Here is a 14,486-nt window from a genome sequence, read left to right on the forward strand (position 1 = left end):
TAGGCAATGCAAGCAGTGGGTCATGGAATGTGCACACACCCTCGTACACATGCGTGTGTCAGCCAAGATGAACGCGCTTCACCCATTCTTGAAAACTATTACATTTTATTCAAATAATTTTTACAAGGAACAGAATTAGAGGGATGCAGAAACCTTTCATTCATGCACTCATGATAAATATTTTTGACATAGATAAAAGAGGGTGCATATTATTGAATAAATGAAACAAAGGTTTCTAGAACTCTTCGACTTTAGTCCTGAACTCATATACTTCAGTGGTACATTATTTTAGAATGACATTGAAAATCAGTCTCAGTTAAAGAGAATGTAATGACAAGGTGGTAGGAAATGTAATCTCTAGGTAGGAGATTTTATTATTGTTCCCCTACTCAGCACAAGAAAAATTAACATGAATTAATAAAATAATAAAAATTAATATGAAGACTGGCGGGGGAGGGAAACTGTTCACTTCATGAAGCTTTTGCCTGGGAAGTCTGATGCCTGTTTTGGATAGTCTTCCCTCCAAAATAAGTTTGATAAAGGTACACGCTTCTGAGGAAAGCCACTTTCTGGAGTTCCGATGCCTGAGCTTATAAAAGAAGAACATATCAGATGGAAGAGAATAGAAGAATGTGAGTAGGGGCACCAAGAGTCCAAAGCCCCTCTCCTCTTCTGCCAGTCTGGAATTCAACTCAAGACCAGCATGCCCATGCCCAAAGTGTCTTCTCTTCAACATATCAAAGTAAGATCTAGGAAATCTAGTTTTAAAAACAAATGAACTAATCACAGGTGAGATTTATTTATCCACCTCCAAAGTAAGGGGTAACAACAGTTCATTCCTTCAGAGTATGAAAAAGTGTATACAATTTTAAAAGGCCTCTTAGTTACCTCTTTTGTACTTCATCTAATTATTAGTGCCAAAACTTGTTAAATCTGGTAGCAAAGACTACTGCTGCTGTGTAATGTTCACTGAGCATTCAGTATTTTGCTAGCTGGAAATAGGATTTTTTAATTGAAATACAGATGATTTATAATGTTGTGTTAGTTTCTGATGTACAGCAAAGTGATTCAGATACACAGGTAATATATCCTTTTTTGCCATTATAGTTTATGAAAATATATTGAATATAGTTCCCTGTGCTATATTGTAGGTCCTTGTTATTTATTTTATATATAGTGGTGTGTATCTGCCAATTCCAAACTCCTAATTTATCCCTCTTTCACCCCCTTTCTCCTTTGGTAACAATACATTTGTTTTCTATGTGTGTGAGTCTGTTTGTATCTTGTAAATAAGTTCATTTGCGTCACATTTTTAGATTCCACATCTAAGTGACAGCATGTGGCATTTGTCTCTCCTTCTGACTCACTTCACTTAGTATGGTGATCTCTAGATCCATCCATGTTGCTGCAAATGGCATTAGGAAACAGCATTTTCAAAGCATGGCATCTACCTTGAGGAAGTTCACCTAATCAGGAAGAACAAACTTTTGTTTGCTGTCTAGATGTGTGATTAATCACAATGACTCACTCTTCTATTTTGAGCTCTGCCAGTTCACCCTAGGCAGCCCTGGGAAAATCACTTAAATCTCTCCATGCATCAGTCTTCTCATCTGTAAAATAGAACTAAGAATACCAGTCTTCTACAGCCATTCAATGAGAAGTAATTAATATATGAGATCTTCAGATGAAAGACTCTCTGGATGTGCAGAGGGCTATACACAAACAATAAAACTGCACCTATACACAGCTGGGCTTGGTTCAAGTGAGAAGAGACAAATTCCTGTAAGTTCTACATTCCGTCAAGACCAGGATATATATCTACCTCTTGATGGTATAGGGCTTAGACTCTGTCCAGCAGAAATATAATGTGACCCACATATGTAATTTTAGATTTTCTAGTTGCCAAATTAAAAACATAAAATGGAATAATTGTAATAAAAATAATTGTAATAATTTATTTGATTTCCCTTAATATATCCAAAATATCATTTCAACCTGTAATCCAGGTGAGCAAGTGCTAATGAGCTCTTTGACATAGTTCTCCTTTTTTTTTAACTAAGTCACTGAAATCTGGTGTGTGTTTTGCATTCACAGCATCTCTCGATTCAGATTAGCGTAGTTTCAAGTGCTCATCAGTCACATGTGGCCAGTGGCTCCCATACTGGAGAGTTCAAGTCTAAGAGCTCCTGAAGCCCCAGGTTGTAAGTAATGTCCACTGATCCATGCAACTTTGGTTTCTCTTAGGTTATAGGTCAACACAAATATACTCCACTCTCTTCCTCTGTACTGTTGGGCTTCAGAGAGGTTGATGCTAGAACTTCTAGTAGCACTCAGGAGATTAGCAAGATGGTAGTGGAAGATGCTACAGAAAAAAGTAAATCCTTCCCACTTCTCCCATCCTCATATAAACGTGTCTTGAGACATTTGGGGGCAAGTTTCTTGTGTTTTCTATCATGATCGCCAAAATCATGGCATCCCACAGAGAGCACACAGAGTCACAGCATCATCTCTTCACCCCTAGTCTCAAAAGAACATTCAGAAATGATTCCCAGGATCATTGGGAATCATTTCGAAAATTGAAATGATTCCCAGTAAAGTTGATGAGAAGTTGAAGTGCAAAAAACAAAATCTGTTTTATTTTTGTTGTTGTTATTTCACATATTTGGAGGGAAATGACTATTGGATCTTTGGTTTCTTTGGTTCATATATATAAGAATAATCAACTAACCAAAGGAAGATACAAACTAATCGACCAAAAAGACAGAGAGAATTGCATCAAATTATTAGGGACCTAAAACCATTACTGATTTTAAACTTGAAATACGTTTGTTTTAGATAAGTTCTAACTCAAAGGATTTTTCAGTCAATTTGAAACAACCAATCCACAATGTAATACTACATAATGGCTTGAATAATACAAAATGCTCAAGAAAAAAGTATGTCTAATGTGGACATGTTAACCATTTCACTCTTTTCACTGATCTTTGGAAAACACTATCTTTTCTTTCTTATCTCCAAATATCATACTGAAACCTTTAGTTTCACCTAAACTCCAGTCTTGAATTTGCCCCAGGATTCTCCTTAGTACCTTGACCACTAGCTCATTCTCTGTGACCCTCTTCATGCAAATTGCTGCCTGATCTTGAGTCTTTCCAAGCTGACCTCAAGTCATTAGATGTTTATTGAACATCTACCAGGAGTAAAACCTTGTGCAGGGCACTGCAGGGACCATAAATATGGCAGAGGACTTACTCAAGCTGCATATCTAAAAGAAGTAGTAGAAAACATACATTATTTCACCCATAGGAGAAATACAAAGAATCCTTTACACAAGAGTATTGTAATCAGCTCAGGCTGCATAACAAAATAGACTGGGTGGCTTAAACATTAAAAGTTTACTTTCTCACAATTCTGGAAGCTCTAAGTCCCAGATCAAGGTCTAGCAGGGTTGGTTTCTGGTGAGAGCTCTCTTCTTGTCTTGTAGACAGCTGTCTTGGCTCCCATGGCCTTTCCTGAGTACATGTGGAGACAGACAGCAAGCTACCGGGTATCTTTTCTTATAAGGGCACCAATTCCTCAGACCAGCACCCCACCTTCATGACCTCATCTAATCCTAATTACCTCTCAAAGGCCCCATCTGTAATACCATCACACTAAGGGGTTAGGACTTCTAGATATGAATGTTGAGGAGACATAAACATTCACTCCATAACAAGGGGTCTCAGAACAAAGACACTACCCAGTGGGTTGATCAGAAAAAGATTTTATAACGGAAGTTGCACCTGACATAGCTATCAAGGTGCCCTCCCTTCTGGGCACTAAAAAGTCATGCATCAGGGGTCAAGGGAATGAAATATCTTTTGTACATCAGTGCAGCTATTTCTGATTCATGGGTCTGTTACCCTGGATTCAGCTCATGTGGCCTTTACCCCTCCCTCTTGAGCTCCAGCCCTGGGTGTCCTTCTATCGTCTAGACATTTCTACCTTCTTGACCCATAAGTATCTAAAACTCAGCATCACCAAACCAGTATTCATTACCTTCTACAAAGGTCCGTCTAGCCAAGGCTATGGTTTTTCCTGTGGTCATGTATGGATGTGAGAGTTGGACTGTGAAGAAGGCTGAGCACCGAAGAATTGATGCTTTTGAACTGTGGTGTTGGAGAAGACTCTTGAGAGTCCCTTGGACTGCAAGGAGATCCAACCAGTCCATTCTGAAGGAGATCAGCCCTGGGATTTCTTTGGGAGGAATGATGCTAAAGCTGAAACTCCAGTACTTTGGCCACCTCATGCGAAGAGTTGACTCATTGGAAAGGACTCTGATGCTGGGAGGGATTGGGGGCAGGAGGAGAAGGGGATGACAGAGGATGAGATGGCTGGATGGCATCACCGACTCGATGGACATGAATTTGAGTGAACTCTGGGAGTTGGTGATGGACAGGGAGGCCTGGTGTGCTGCAATTCATGGAGTCGCAAAGAGTCAGACACAACTGAGCGACTGAACTGAACTGAACTAAACCACCCAACTTGTCCCTGCTCCTACCTTCCCCTATATTTTGGTTTCAACACCCTCCATTACATCATTCAGCTGTCAACCTCCCCCTTTCTTAAGTAAAGTGTCATATCCACTGTCCCCCTTCTTATCTCTATCCCCTCCTCACAAATTCCACTGCCTATACTTTGGTTCAGACCATCATCATCTTTCTTATAAACTACTGAAGGACTGTCATTGTAATATTTTAATAATAATAGCTGCCATGAAGCAGGAGCTGTGCTTGCCCTTCTTTGCCAGGCATCACCATATGGTGAGCGGGCAGCCAAGGCAGGTGGCTTTGTATGTGCTATTCATGGCTGTGATTGTAAAGTCTGGAGCTCTATCCAATACACAATAAAAACTCAATAAATATTTATTGAGGCCAAAAAAATAATAGCTGCCATGTATTGAGAGCTTTCTAGATGGCAGCTTCTGCCCTGAATACTTTATAGGTGTTGTTTCCTTTAAACTTCACAGCTATCACAATTTGCATTTTACAGATGAGGAAACCAGGTCAACAGAGAGGCCAAAAGAGCTTGCCCAAACACACAGCTGCTAAGATAGAAAGCAGGTGTTGGATCTCAGCAGTCTGAATCCAGAATTCTCTCTCTTATCATGACCCTAATGTATTAACATTCTACCTTCTCAGCAGTGAACCCCCTCCTTCCAGACTCTGCATGTGTGCTAATTTGCTTCAGTAACATCCAACTCTTTGCAATCCTATGCACCGTAGCCTGCCAGGCTCCTCTGTCCATGGGATTCTGCAGGCAAGAATACTGGAATATGTTGCCCTTCTCCAGAGGATTTTCCCAACCCAGGGATCGAACTTGTGTCTCTTATGTCTCCAGCATTAGCAGGTGGGTTCTTTACCACTTCCCACCTGGGAAGCCCCCACCATCTGTTCTTCCTCTGTTGCCATAATGATCTGTCTAAAATACAAATCTAATGTTCTCATTCCTGGCTTCAAACCATTCAACAGCTTCTGTTTCCTATATGATAAAACTCCATGGAAACCCGAGGCCACAAAGCCCTCCAGACAGCGGCTCTTTCTTCCTCTCCAGCTCTGTCCACTCTTGCTTCCTCACGTCACTTCTAAATACTTACCATTCTCAGAAGATGTCTTTCCACCGCTTGCCTCCAAAACGTCCCATGTGCTGCTTCCTCTTCACAGAATATCTTTTTTCATCAATTCTCCAAGTTTCTTCCCCTTCAAGCTCCTATGCATTCTGAATAGAGCTTCCCCCTCGAGGAAGCGAGGCAGTTAGTTAGAAATCATTTGCCAAAAGGGAATTCCTGAATGATTACTGTGTCAAGTGACCAATTAACCAAATTTAACAAAAAATTTAAACTATTTAGAACGTTTACAACAATTTTATCTTGAATGGAATGGATTCTACACTTTTGAAGATTTCTGTGGAGTTATAGTTAGCCGGGTTAATCAACTGATCCAAGGACCCTGGCCTGCAGATTTTTTTTTTTTCTTGTGTTGACTGATGCATGTTATTATGTTTGAGATCCCAGGAGACTGAGTGATTAGGGTATGGCTATGTGTCTTTATCTCTTGTCCCTGTATCTAGTGGATTGTGGAATATGCTAACACTTTAATAAATGCCATATTAAGCTGAATCTTATGTCATCAATAAGTGAGCACTTATAGGTACTACTATCATTAATCCATCAGAAAAGGTAATTGCTAAACAAAACAAATATACATCCTAGAAACTTTGAAGTCCTAGAATATGTATATTCAGGACTTTTCTTAACACGTTTGGGACCCACCTTGAGTACAAATGGAAGGCCACATACCTACCATATGCAGAATATTTTGATGTTATAAAAGCAAACACAAATATTAAATTAAATGTATTCTCTTTACCTAGAAAAAGGTAGCTTAAAAATTGTTTGGAACTCAGGATTGAATTCAGATTTGAATTCAGATCCTTCCCATACCATTGATTGCCAATGGTAGTGTGGGGATATCCAACCCCAAATTCTGGCCCTTGGTACCTAGCCCCTGACCTGTGATCCATACCTCTTTCTGCTCTCAGCTCAGTTTCACATTGTGAAGTCTCACACACACACACACAAACACACACACACACTCACATGGACATCCAGCCACCTAAAACAACTGGCCCTGTGTCTACCTTATGATACCACAGTGGTGCAGCCCACTCCCCTCAGGAGATGAGGCCCTGGAGTGAGCTGACGTCATTGGGGCAAGGAATTCCCAGTCCCATGGAGCTAGAATCCCCTTAGCTCACCATTATTAAATATTATGTTGGAAATGGAAACGTATCTATGGTATATTAAATTTCAAAAGTGGGGTTTGAAGCTTTTAAGACATCTGCTTGATAATCTATTTTTATAAAAATTATATATGTATATAAAGGCATAGTACATAAAAAAAATCTAAAGAAGTATACATCAAATTTATTATGGTTATTATTATCTCCAGATGCTGGGATCAAGTATGATATTTTTTTATTATTGCTTACTTGGATTTTATGTTTTCATTATGAATATGCATGACATATGTCATTTTTTTAAATAATAAAAGTTAAAATCAAAAACATTAAAAAATAATTTACTTAACTCTGGGATCATTCCTACACTATTTAAGTGAAACATGGTATTTTTCAAAACCTCAGAAATTTAGTACTTCCTATCCAGTAGTAGTAGAGGATTTATAAAACATACTGGAGAACCCACTGGCTGGTGAGCAAAATGCATGAGGCTATTGAGGGTCTCCTATTTACAGACATGTGCTCATGAGGCTATGAATGTATACATTTATACTAAGTCATAGAAAAATACTCAGAGTGTACAGTGCATACGTGTCCATCCTGGTACCCAGAATTCTTCGAACACAGAAGTACTCTGTTCTCCATAGAGCCTGTCACTAACTCACTGTCTGAATGTGGGAAAACTGCTGTGGGCCCCAAACAGTGGAGTCAAGCTATAAAACTAGTTGTTAGCAAGATGCTTGCAGAGTCTCATGGAATGATCATCCACCTGATTAATATTACTGCACTAACATGGAAGGGAAGGATATTATTTGTTAATAATCCAAATAATTTTAAGGAATGTTGTGTGTGTGTGTGTGTGTTTGTGCTGGCACCCATGCACACACGCATGCACCATATCCCATATACATATGCAAACTGTAAATGGAGCATGGATGCTTATATGTCTGGCATTTCAATAACCTTAGATATTGTTGGGTATTTTTTTCCATTGAAAGTAACCTTTTGCCTAGAGATGGAATCAGAATAATCATATACATTTTCAACAGTTTCAGTGAATACAAGTTGACCCAAATATTCCCTCAAAGTGTTCAAGCTATGAATTAATTCTAAACTAAGCTTCTCTGAACTTATTTTTAAGAGTTAGTTTTAATTAGCATTTCCTGCCATTTGTAATGAAAGAGTGTCATATATAAACAAGAATGTGACAACATTTCTATTTTCAGGGGATTCTATCTAGACCAAAAATATTCACTTCAGGATAAACACCTGACGGGGAAAAAGTCCATTTCCAAAAGAACTGTTCTATTCCTTTCATATTCTAAAAAATTGATCTGTACAAAAATAAGAAAGTACTATACGTTCAGAAGTTTTATGATTGTATTTCTCACAGTACTAAAGTGGCAATGTAATTGCCTTCTTGAGCTATACTGATAGAAAGGAGAAAAAAAAAATTATATGGTGAAAGAAAATGAAAAACATTGAACATATTGCCATAACAGGCCACATTCACAGTCAAAATCTTGTATCTATTCATTGTATTTACTTGTCTAGGCAGCTCTCTGCTGATTGGAAGGATGCATCCCTTTGGGCTTTATGGAATGTGTGTGTGCGTGCGTGTGTACAATATTAAGCTTGGTACTTGGGTTTACAAGATAGCCTCAGAAGCCTATACCTAACCTACAGCAGAATAGGCTAATCTTGGAAATGCACCATGATTTATAATATTATTACCACGAGGAAATGAATTCTAAAACATAGCTCAGGAAATCATTTAACCATCCTCCTTCTCCACTTGCTTGCACTTTTAGACTCAAGAAGAAAGAAGCACAGTGGCTGAGAATTGCTTCTGGCATCTCAGGGTTAGAGGTAGTTTGTGTCTCTGTTTGCTATTTGTTTATTAACTGTGTTTTGTTCTAATTATAAAAGAAATGTAGTCCATTATAAAAATTAACAAGGCAGAATATAGAACTTAAGAAACAAACATCCTATTTCTCAGCTATACCCACACTACCAGTTTGGTGTAGTCCTGTGCTTCTCATATAGTTGTTTATGGTTGTGGTATCATACATAGTATTCTGCCAATAGGCCTGTGAAAAGATATTCAACATCATTAGCCATTAAAAACTGAAAATCAAAATTACAGTGAAATACCACTTCACGCTTATGAGTATAGCTATTACCAAAAAGACATAATAACAAGTAACATACTAGTATGGATGCAGAGAAGTTGGAACCCTTATACGCTGTTAGATGGAAGGCACATCCACTGTGGAAGATAGTCCGACAATTTCTCAAAGTGTTGAAGTAGAGTTCTCATATGACATAGACGTCTGTCTTACTGATGATCCCATTTATATGAAACGTCCAGAATAGGCAAATTCAGATGGAAAGAAAGTAGAGATTGGCTGGGACAAGGAGGAATGAGGAGTGGAAGCTAATATGTACTGAATTTCCTTTGGGAGTGATGAAAAGGATCTAAAATCAGATATTAGAAGTTTATGACTCTGTGAATATACTAAAAACTACTGAACTATGTAGTTTAAAGAGCACACAATTTTTAATGAATTTTATGCTGTGTGAATTATATATCAATAACGTATTATTAAACCATATGTATTAGCTGTGTGACCTTATTTAATCTCTGAGTCTTAATTTCTTATCCCTGTAGGGTTATATGATGGTTTATATATATATAATTTACATATAAATTTAATAAATATTTATTTGTAATCATTCTTATATATGTAATCTGATGTTTATGCATATATATGGGTTTCTCCGATGGCTCAGTGGATAAAGAATCTGCCTGCAATGCAGGACACAGGAGACGCAGGTTTGATCCCTGGATCAGGAAGATTACCCAGAGTAGGAAATGGCAACCCACTCAAGTATTCTTGCCTGGGAAATCCCATGAACAGAGGAGCCTGGTGGGCTACAGTCTATGGGGTCGCAAAGAGTCAGATATAAGCAACTAAGAACTCACTTACTCAAACATATATAATCACTATTTTAAGTTTTATATATATATATATATATATACATATATATAAATGTATATATATACGTTTTATATATGCTTATACATAGAAAAGCAGAGACATTACTTTGTCAACAAAGGTCCATCTAGTCAAGGCTATGGTTTTTCCAGTGGTCATGTATGGATGTGAGAGTTGGACTATAAAGAAAGCTGAGCATAGAAGAATTGGTGCTTTTGAACTGTGGTGTTGAAGAAGACTCTTGAGAGTCCCTTGGACTGCAAGAAGATCCAACCAGTCCATCCTAAAGGAGATCAGTCCTGGGTGTTCATTGGAAGGACTGATGTTGAAGCTGAAACTCCAATACTTTGGCTACCTGATGCAAAGAGCTGACTCATTGGAAAAGACCTTGATGCTGGGAAAGATTGAGGGCAGGAGGAGAAGGGGACAGAGGATGAGATGGTTGGATGGCATCACCAATTCAATGGACATGGATTTGGGTGGACTCCGGGAGTTGGTGATGGACAGGGAGGCCTGGCGTGCTGTGGTTCATGGGGTCGCAAAGAGTCAGACATGACTGAGCGACTGAACTGAACTATATATATACAGACATATAAATGTATATACATAGCTATACATCACTTTTTTTTTTTTTTTTTTTTTTTACTGAGTGCCGAAGAACTGATGCCTTCGAACTGCGGCGCTGGAGAAGGCTCCCGAGAGTCCCCTGGCAGCAAGGAGACCAAAACAGTCAATCCCAAAGGAAATCAACCCTGAACACACACTAGAAGGACTGATGCTGAAGCTGAAGCTCCCATACCCCGGCCACCTGATGAGAAGAGATGCCTCATTGGAAAAGACCCTGATTGTACTGGGAAAGATTGAGGGCAGGAGGAGAAGGGGGCGACAGAGGACGAGATAGCTGGATGGCATCACCGACTCAATTGACAGGAGTCTGAGCAATCTCCAGGAGCCAGTGAAGGACAGGGAAGCCCGGCACATTGCAGTCCATGGGGTCGCAAAGAATCAGACATGACCAAGCAATTGAAAAAAAACACCACTACATTTGAAGACATGAAATTTTTGACTTGGTCTATTTTAACCACAACATTGCAATTTCACAACTTTGAAAGAAAAACTTTTAATTTAGTAGAAATTCTTTTTTTTTTTTTTTATAGTTTATCTCTGTCTTTATTTTTTTTTTTTTTTTTTTTTTACCATGAGGTACTTTAGTTATTTTCAGTATTCATCCCACTTGCATAATATCTAAGACAGAACTATGTCATACCATATTCTTTTTTTTTTTTTTTCTGAAAAATTTCACAATATAATGTTGATAGTTTACCATGAAGAAATTAAGAAAAGAGAATAGTTTCTAATGTTTATCCATCATTATATCATCACTTAACACCTTGCTGGGCACAGAGCAGCCCCTCTGATAAAGACAGTTATTACATTAAATTCTTCATGTTACAGCAAATCTCCTTTGTAACATCAATTTTATGTATTTTCTCAATGTAAAATAGTTATCAAGTCTCCATATAATTTCTTCATCTTGTATTTGAAAATCCTAATTATTAAGCTACTCCTCAGTTCACCTCTCTTCTCAATGAGTAGATGGACATTTGTAACACTTACCTGACTGGTGATTTTACATTTATCTGCTTGATTTCATTAAAGTGTGTCTTGTACTAAACCATTCCAAGAAGGCAGGGCCCATGCCTGTTTTTGTTCAATCCTGAATCATCAGTGCTAGCCCAGGGCCAGACACATGTTAGAGCTTAAGAAATAGTTGTTGAATGAATGAATGGCTGGCTGGATGGATAGATATTATATCTGCTCAGTGAGTGGCCTTCCTGGAAATGGGTGGTTCTCAGCAAGAGTTGGGGTGTGGAGAGAAGGCAGGTTGTCATACAGGATACAGATTGTCATATCTGAATCACCTGGGGTGATTTTTTTGAAGTTACTGGCAGCTTCTTCCCAAGACATGCCATATCAGAGCTTACTGTGTGCTACTTCAGGGGCAGGAAGGCCCACTCCACCCAAGATATACCTCATACAGCCAGTCACTGGTGACAGAAATTTCTTTCATAGTATACAAAACCTTTCATTCATAATCAGAGATAAAGGTTAAGGTACAAACACCTTTGGCCTCTGTGCTATGATAGAAACACCACTGATTAGACATAAACACATCTGGTCTTAGGTTTGACTTGACTTTGGATATGAATATATGACAAGAAGGGCTTCTCAGGTGACTCAGTGATAAAGAATTCACCTGCCAATGCAGGAGACGCAGGCTCAATCCCTGGGTTGAAAAGATCCCCTGAAGAAGGAAATGGCAACCCACTCCAGAATCCCATGGAGAGAGGAGCCTGGTGGACTTCAGTACACAGGGTCACAGAAGAGTCGGACACAAACAACAATATAATGCACAAGTTTAAGACCTGCTTTGGCATCACCCAGTGATGCTTCTACACATAAGCTGCAAGAATAGTTTCTTGTCTACTTTATTCTTATTTTCCAACATGTGTTCATTTCTTTTAACGGAGCCCTAGTTGCTAGTTCATATTCACCTTTGATGCAGCCTCATTCCTAAGATCCTCTGCTGTACTCAAAGTCTGTTTTTACCTTTTTTAACTGTAAAATATAGCACCTATTTTGCATGGAACACAAATGTTTGGTTAAATGGATTATTATAAAGTCAACATCTGTATAACTAACATAAGTTTACATTATACATTACTTACATATATGCATTATGCATATGTAAAGGGTTATATTAGTTTCATTAAATGTGAATTAAACCGCAATAAGAATGATTTTTAAAGGAAAAGTAAAAAGACATAATACACTATAAACACCTCAGAAAATCCCCACCCATGATTCTTTTCTAATCACAACTCTTACATTCTTCACTAAAGAAAATTCTGATTCCTAAGGTATTTACTTTTTTTGCTTTTCTTAATGGATTTACCACTTAAATATGCATCTCTTAAAAATAGTTTAATTTTATCTACTTTTCAACTCTCCATAAATAGACTCATAAAATCTGTGCTCCTTTTCATTATAGGGGACTGGAACGCAAAAGTAGAAAGTCAAGAATCACCTGGAGTAACAGGCAAATTTGGCCTTGGAGTACAGAATGAAGCAGGGCAAAGGCTAATAGAGTCTTGCCAAGAGAACGCACTGGTCATAGCAAACACCCTCTTCCAACAACACAAGAGAAGACTCTACACATGGACATCACCAGATGGGCAACACCAAAACCAGATTGATTATATTCTTTGCAGCCAAAGACGGAGAAGCTCTATACAGTCAGCAAAAACAAGACTGGGAGCTGATTGTGGCTCAGATCATGAACTCTTTATTTAACTCTTCTTAAATTGAAGAAAGTAGGGAAAACCACTAGACCATTCAGGTATGACCTAAATCAAATCCCTTATGATTATACAGTGGAAGTGAGAAATAGATTTAAGGGACTAGATCTGATAGATAGGGTGCCTGATGAACTATGGACTGAGGTTTGTGACATTGTACAGGAGACAGGGATCAAGACTATCCCCATGGAAAAGAAATGCAAAAAAGCAAAATGGCTGTCTGGGGAGGACTTACAAATAGCTGTGAAAAGAAGAGAAGTGAAAAGCAAAGGAGAAAAGGAAAGATATAAGCATCTGAATGCAGAGTTCCAAAGAATAGCAAGAAGAGATAAGAAAGCCTTCTTCAGTGATCAATGCAAAGAAATAGAGGAAAACAACAGAATGGGAAAGACTAGAGATCTCTTCAAGAAAATTAGAGATACCAAGGGAACATTTCATGCAAAGATGGGCTCAGTAAAGGACAGAAATGGTATGGACCTAAAAGAAGCAGAAGATATTAAAAAGAAGTGGCAAGAATACACAGAAGAACTGTACAAAAAAGATCTTCATGACCAAGATAATCACGATGGTGTGATCACTCACCCAGAGCCAGACATCCTGGAATGTGAAGTCAAGTGGGCCTTAGAAAGCATCATCACGAACAAAGCTAGTGGAGGTGATGGAATTACAGTGGAGCTATTTCAAATCCGAAAGATGATGCTGTGAAAGTGCTGCACTCAATACGCTAGCAAATTTGGAAAACACAGCAGTGGCCACAGGACTGGAAAAGGTCAGTTTTCATTCCAATCCCAAAGAAAGGCAATGCCAAAGAATGCTCAAACTACTGCACAATTGCACTCATCTCACATGCTAGTAAAGTAATGCTCAAAATTCTCCAAGCCAGGCTTCAGCAATATGTGAACCATGAACTTCCTGATGTTCAAGCTGGTTTTAGCAAAGGCAGAGGAAACAGAGATCAAATTGCCAACATCCGCTGGATCATGGAAAAAACAAGAGAGTTCCAGAAAAACATCTATTTCTGCTTTATTGACTATGCCAAAGCCTTTGTGTGGATCACAATAAACTGTGGAAAATTCTGAAAGAAATGGGAATACCAGACCACCTGACCTGCCTCTTGAGAAATTTGTATGCAGGTCAGGAAGCAACAGTTAGAACTGGACATGGAACAACAGACTGGTTCCAAATAGGAAAAGGAGTACGTCAAGGCGTACGTATGTCAAGGCGTACGTATTGTCACCCTGCTTATTTAACTTCTGTGCAGAGTACATCATGAGAAATGCTGGGCTGGAAGAAGCACAAGCTGGAATCAAGATTGCCGGGAGAAATATCAATAACCTCAGACATGCAGATG

The 14,486-nt window shown here is 38.6% G+C and overlaps 1 long non-coding RNA gene across 1 annotated transcript; it reads right to left on the minus strand.

Annotated features, from left to right (window-relative positions):
* Nucleotides 1–342: 342 nt before the first annotated feature.
* On the minus strand, nucleotides 343–13,441 carry LOC147379301 (uncharacterized). Its single transcript, XR_015160107.1, has 2 exons — nucleotides 11,394–13,441; nucleotides 343–8,867 (listed from the first exon to the last, which is right to left on the minus strand). It is a non-coding gene; the product is annotated as an uncharacterized LOC147379301 (long non-coding RNA).
* Nucleotides 13,442–14,486: the final 1,045 nt, after the last annotated feature.

The sequence above is a fragment of the Bos grunniens genome, chromosome 1 (genome assembly GCF_055505025.1).
Source record: "Bos grunniens cultivar Pamir isolate PY7600 chromosome 1, Bosgru_T2T1.0, whole genome shotgun sequence".
In the NCBI taxonomy this organism is placed as follows: domain Eukaryota; kingdom Metazoa; phylum Chordata; class Mammalia; order Artiodactyla; family Bovidae; genus Bos; species Bos grunniens.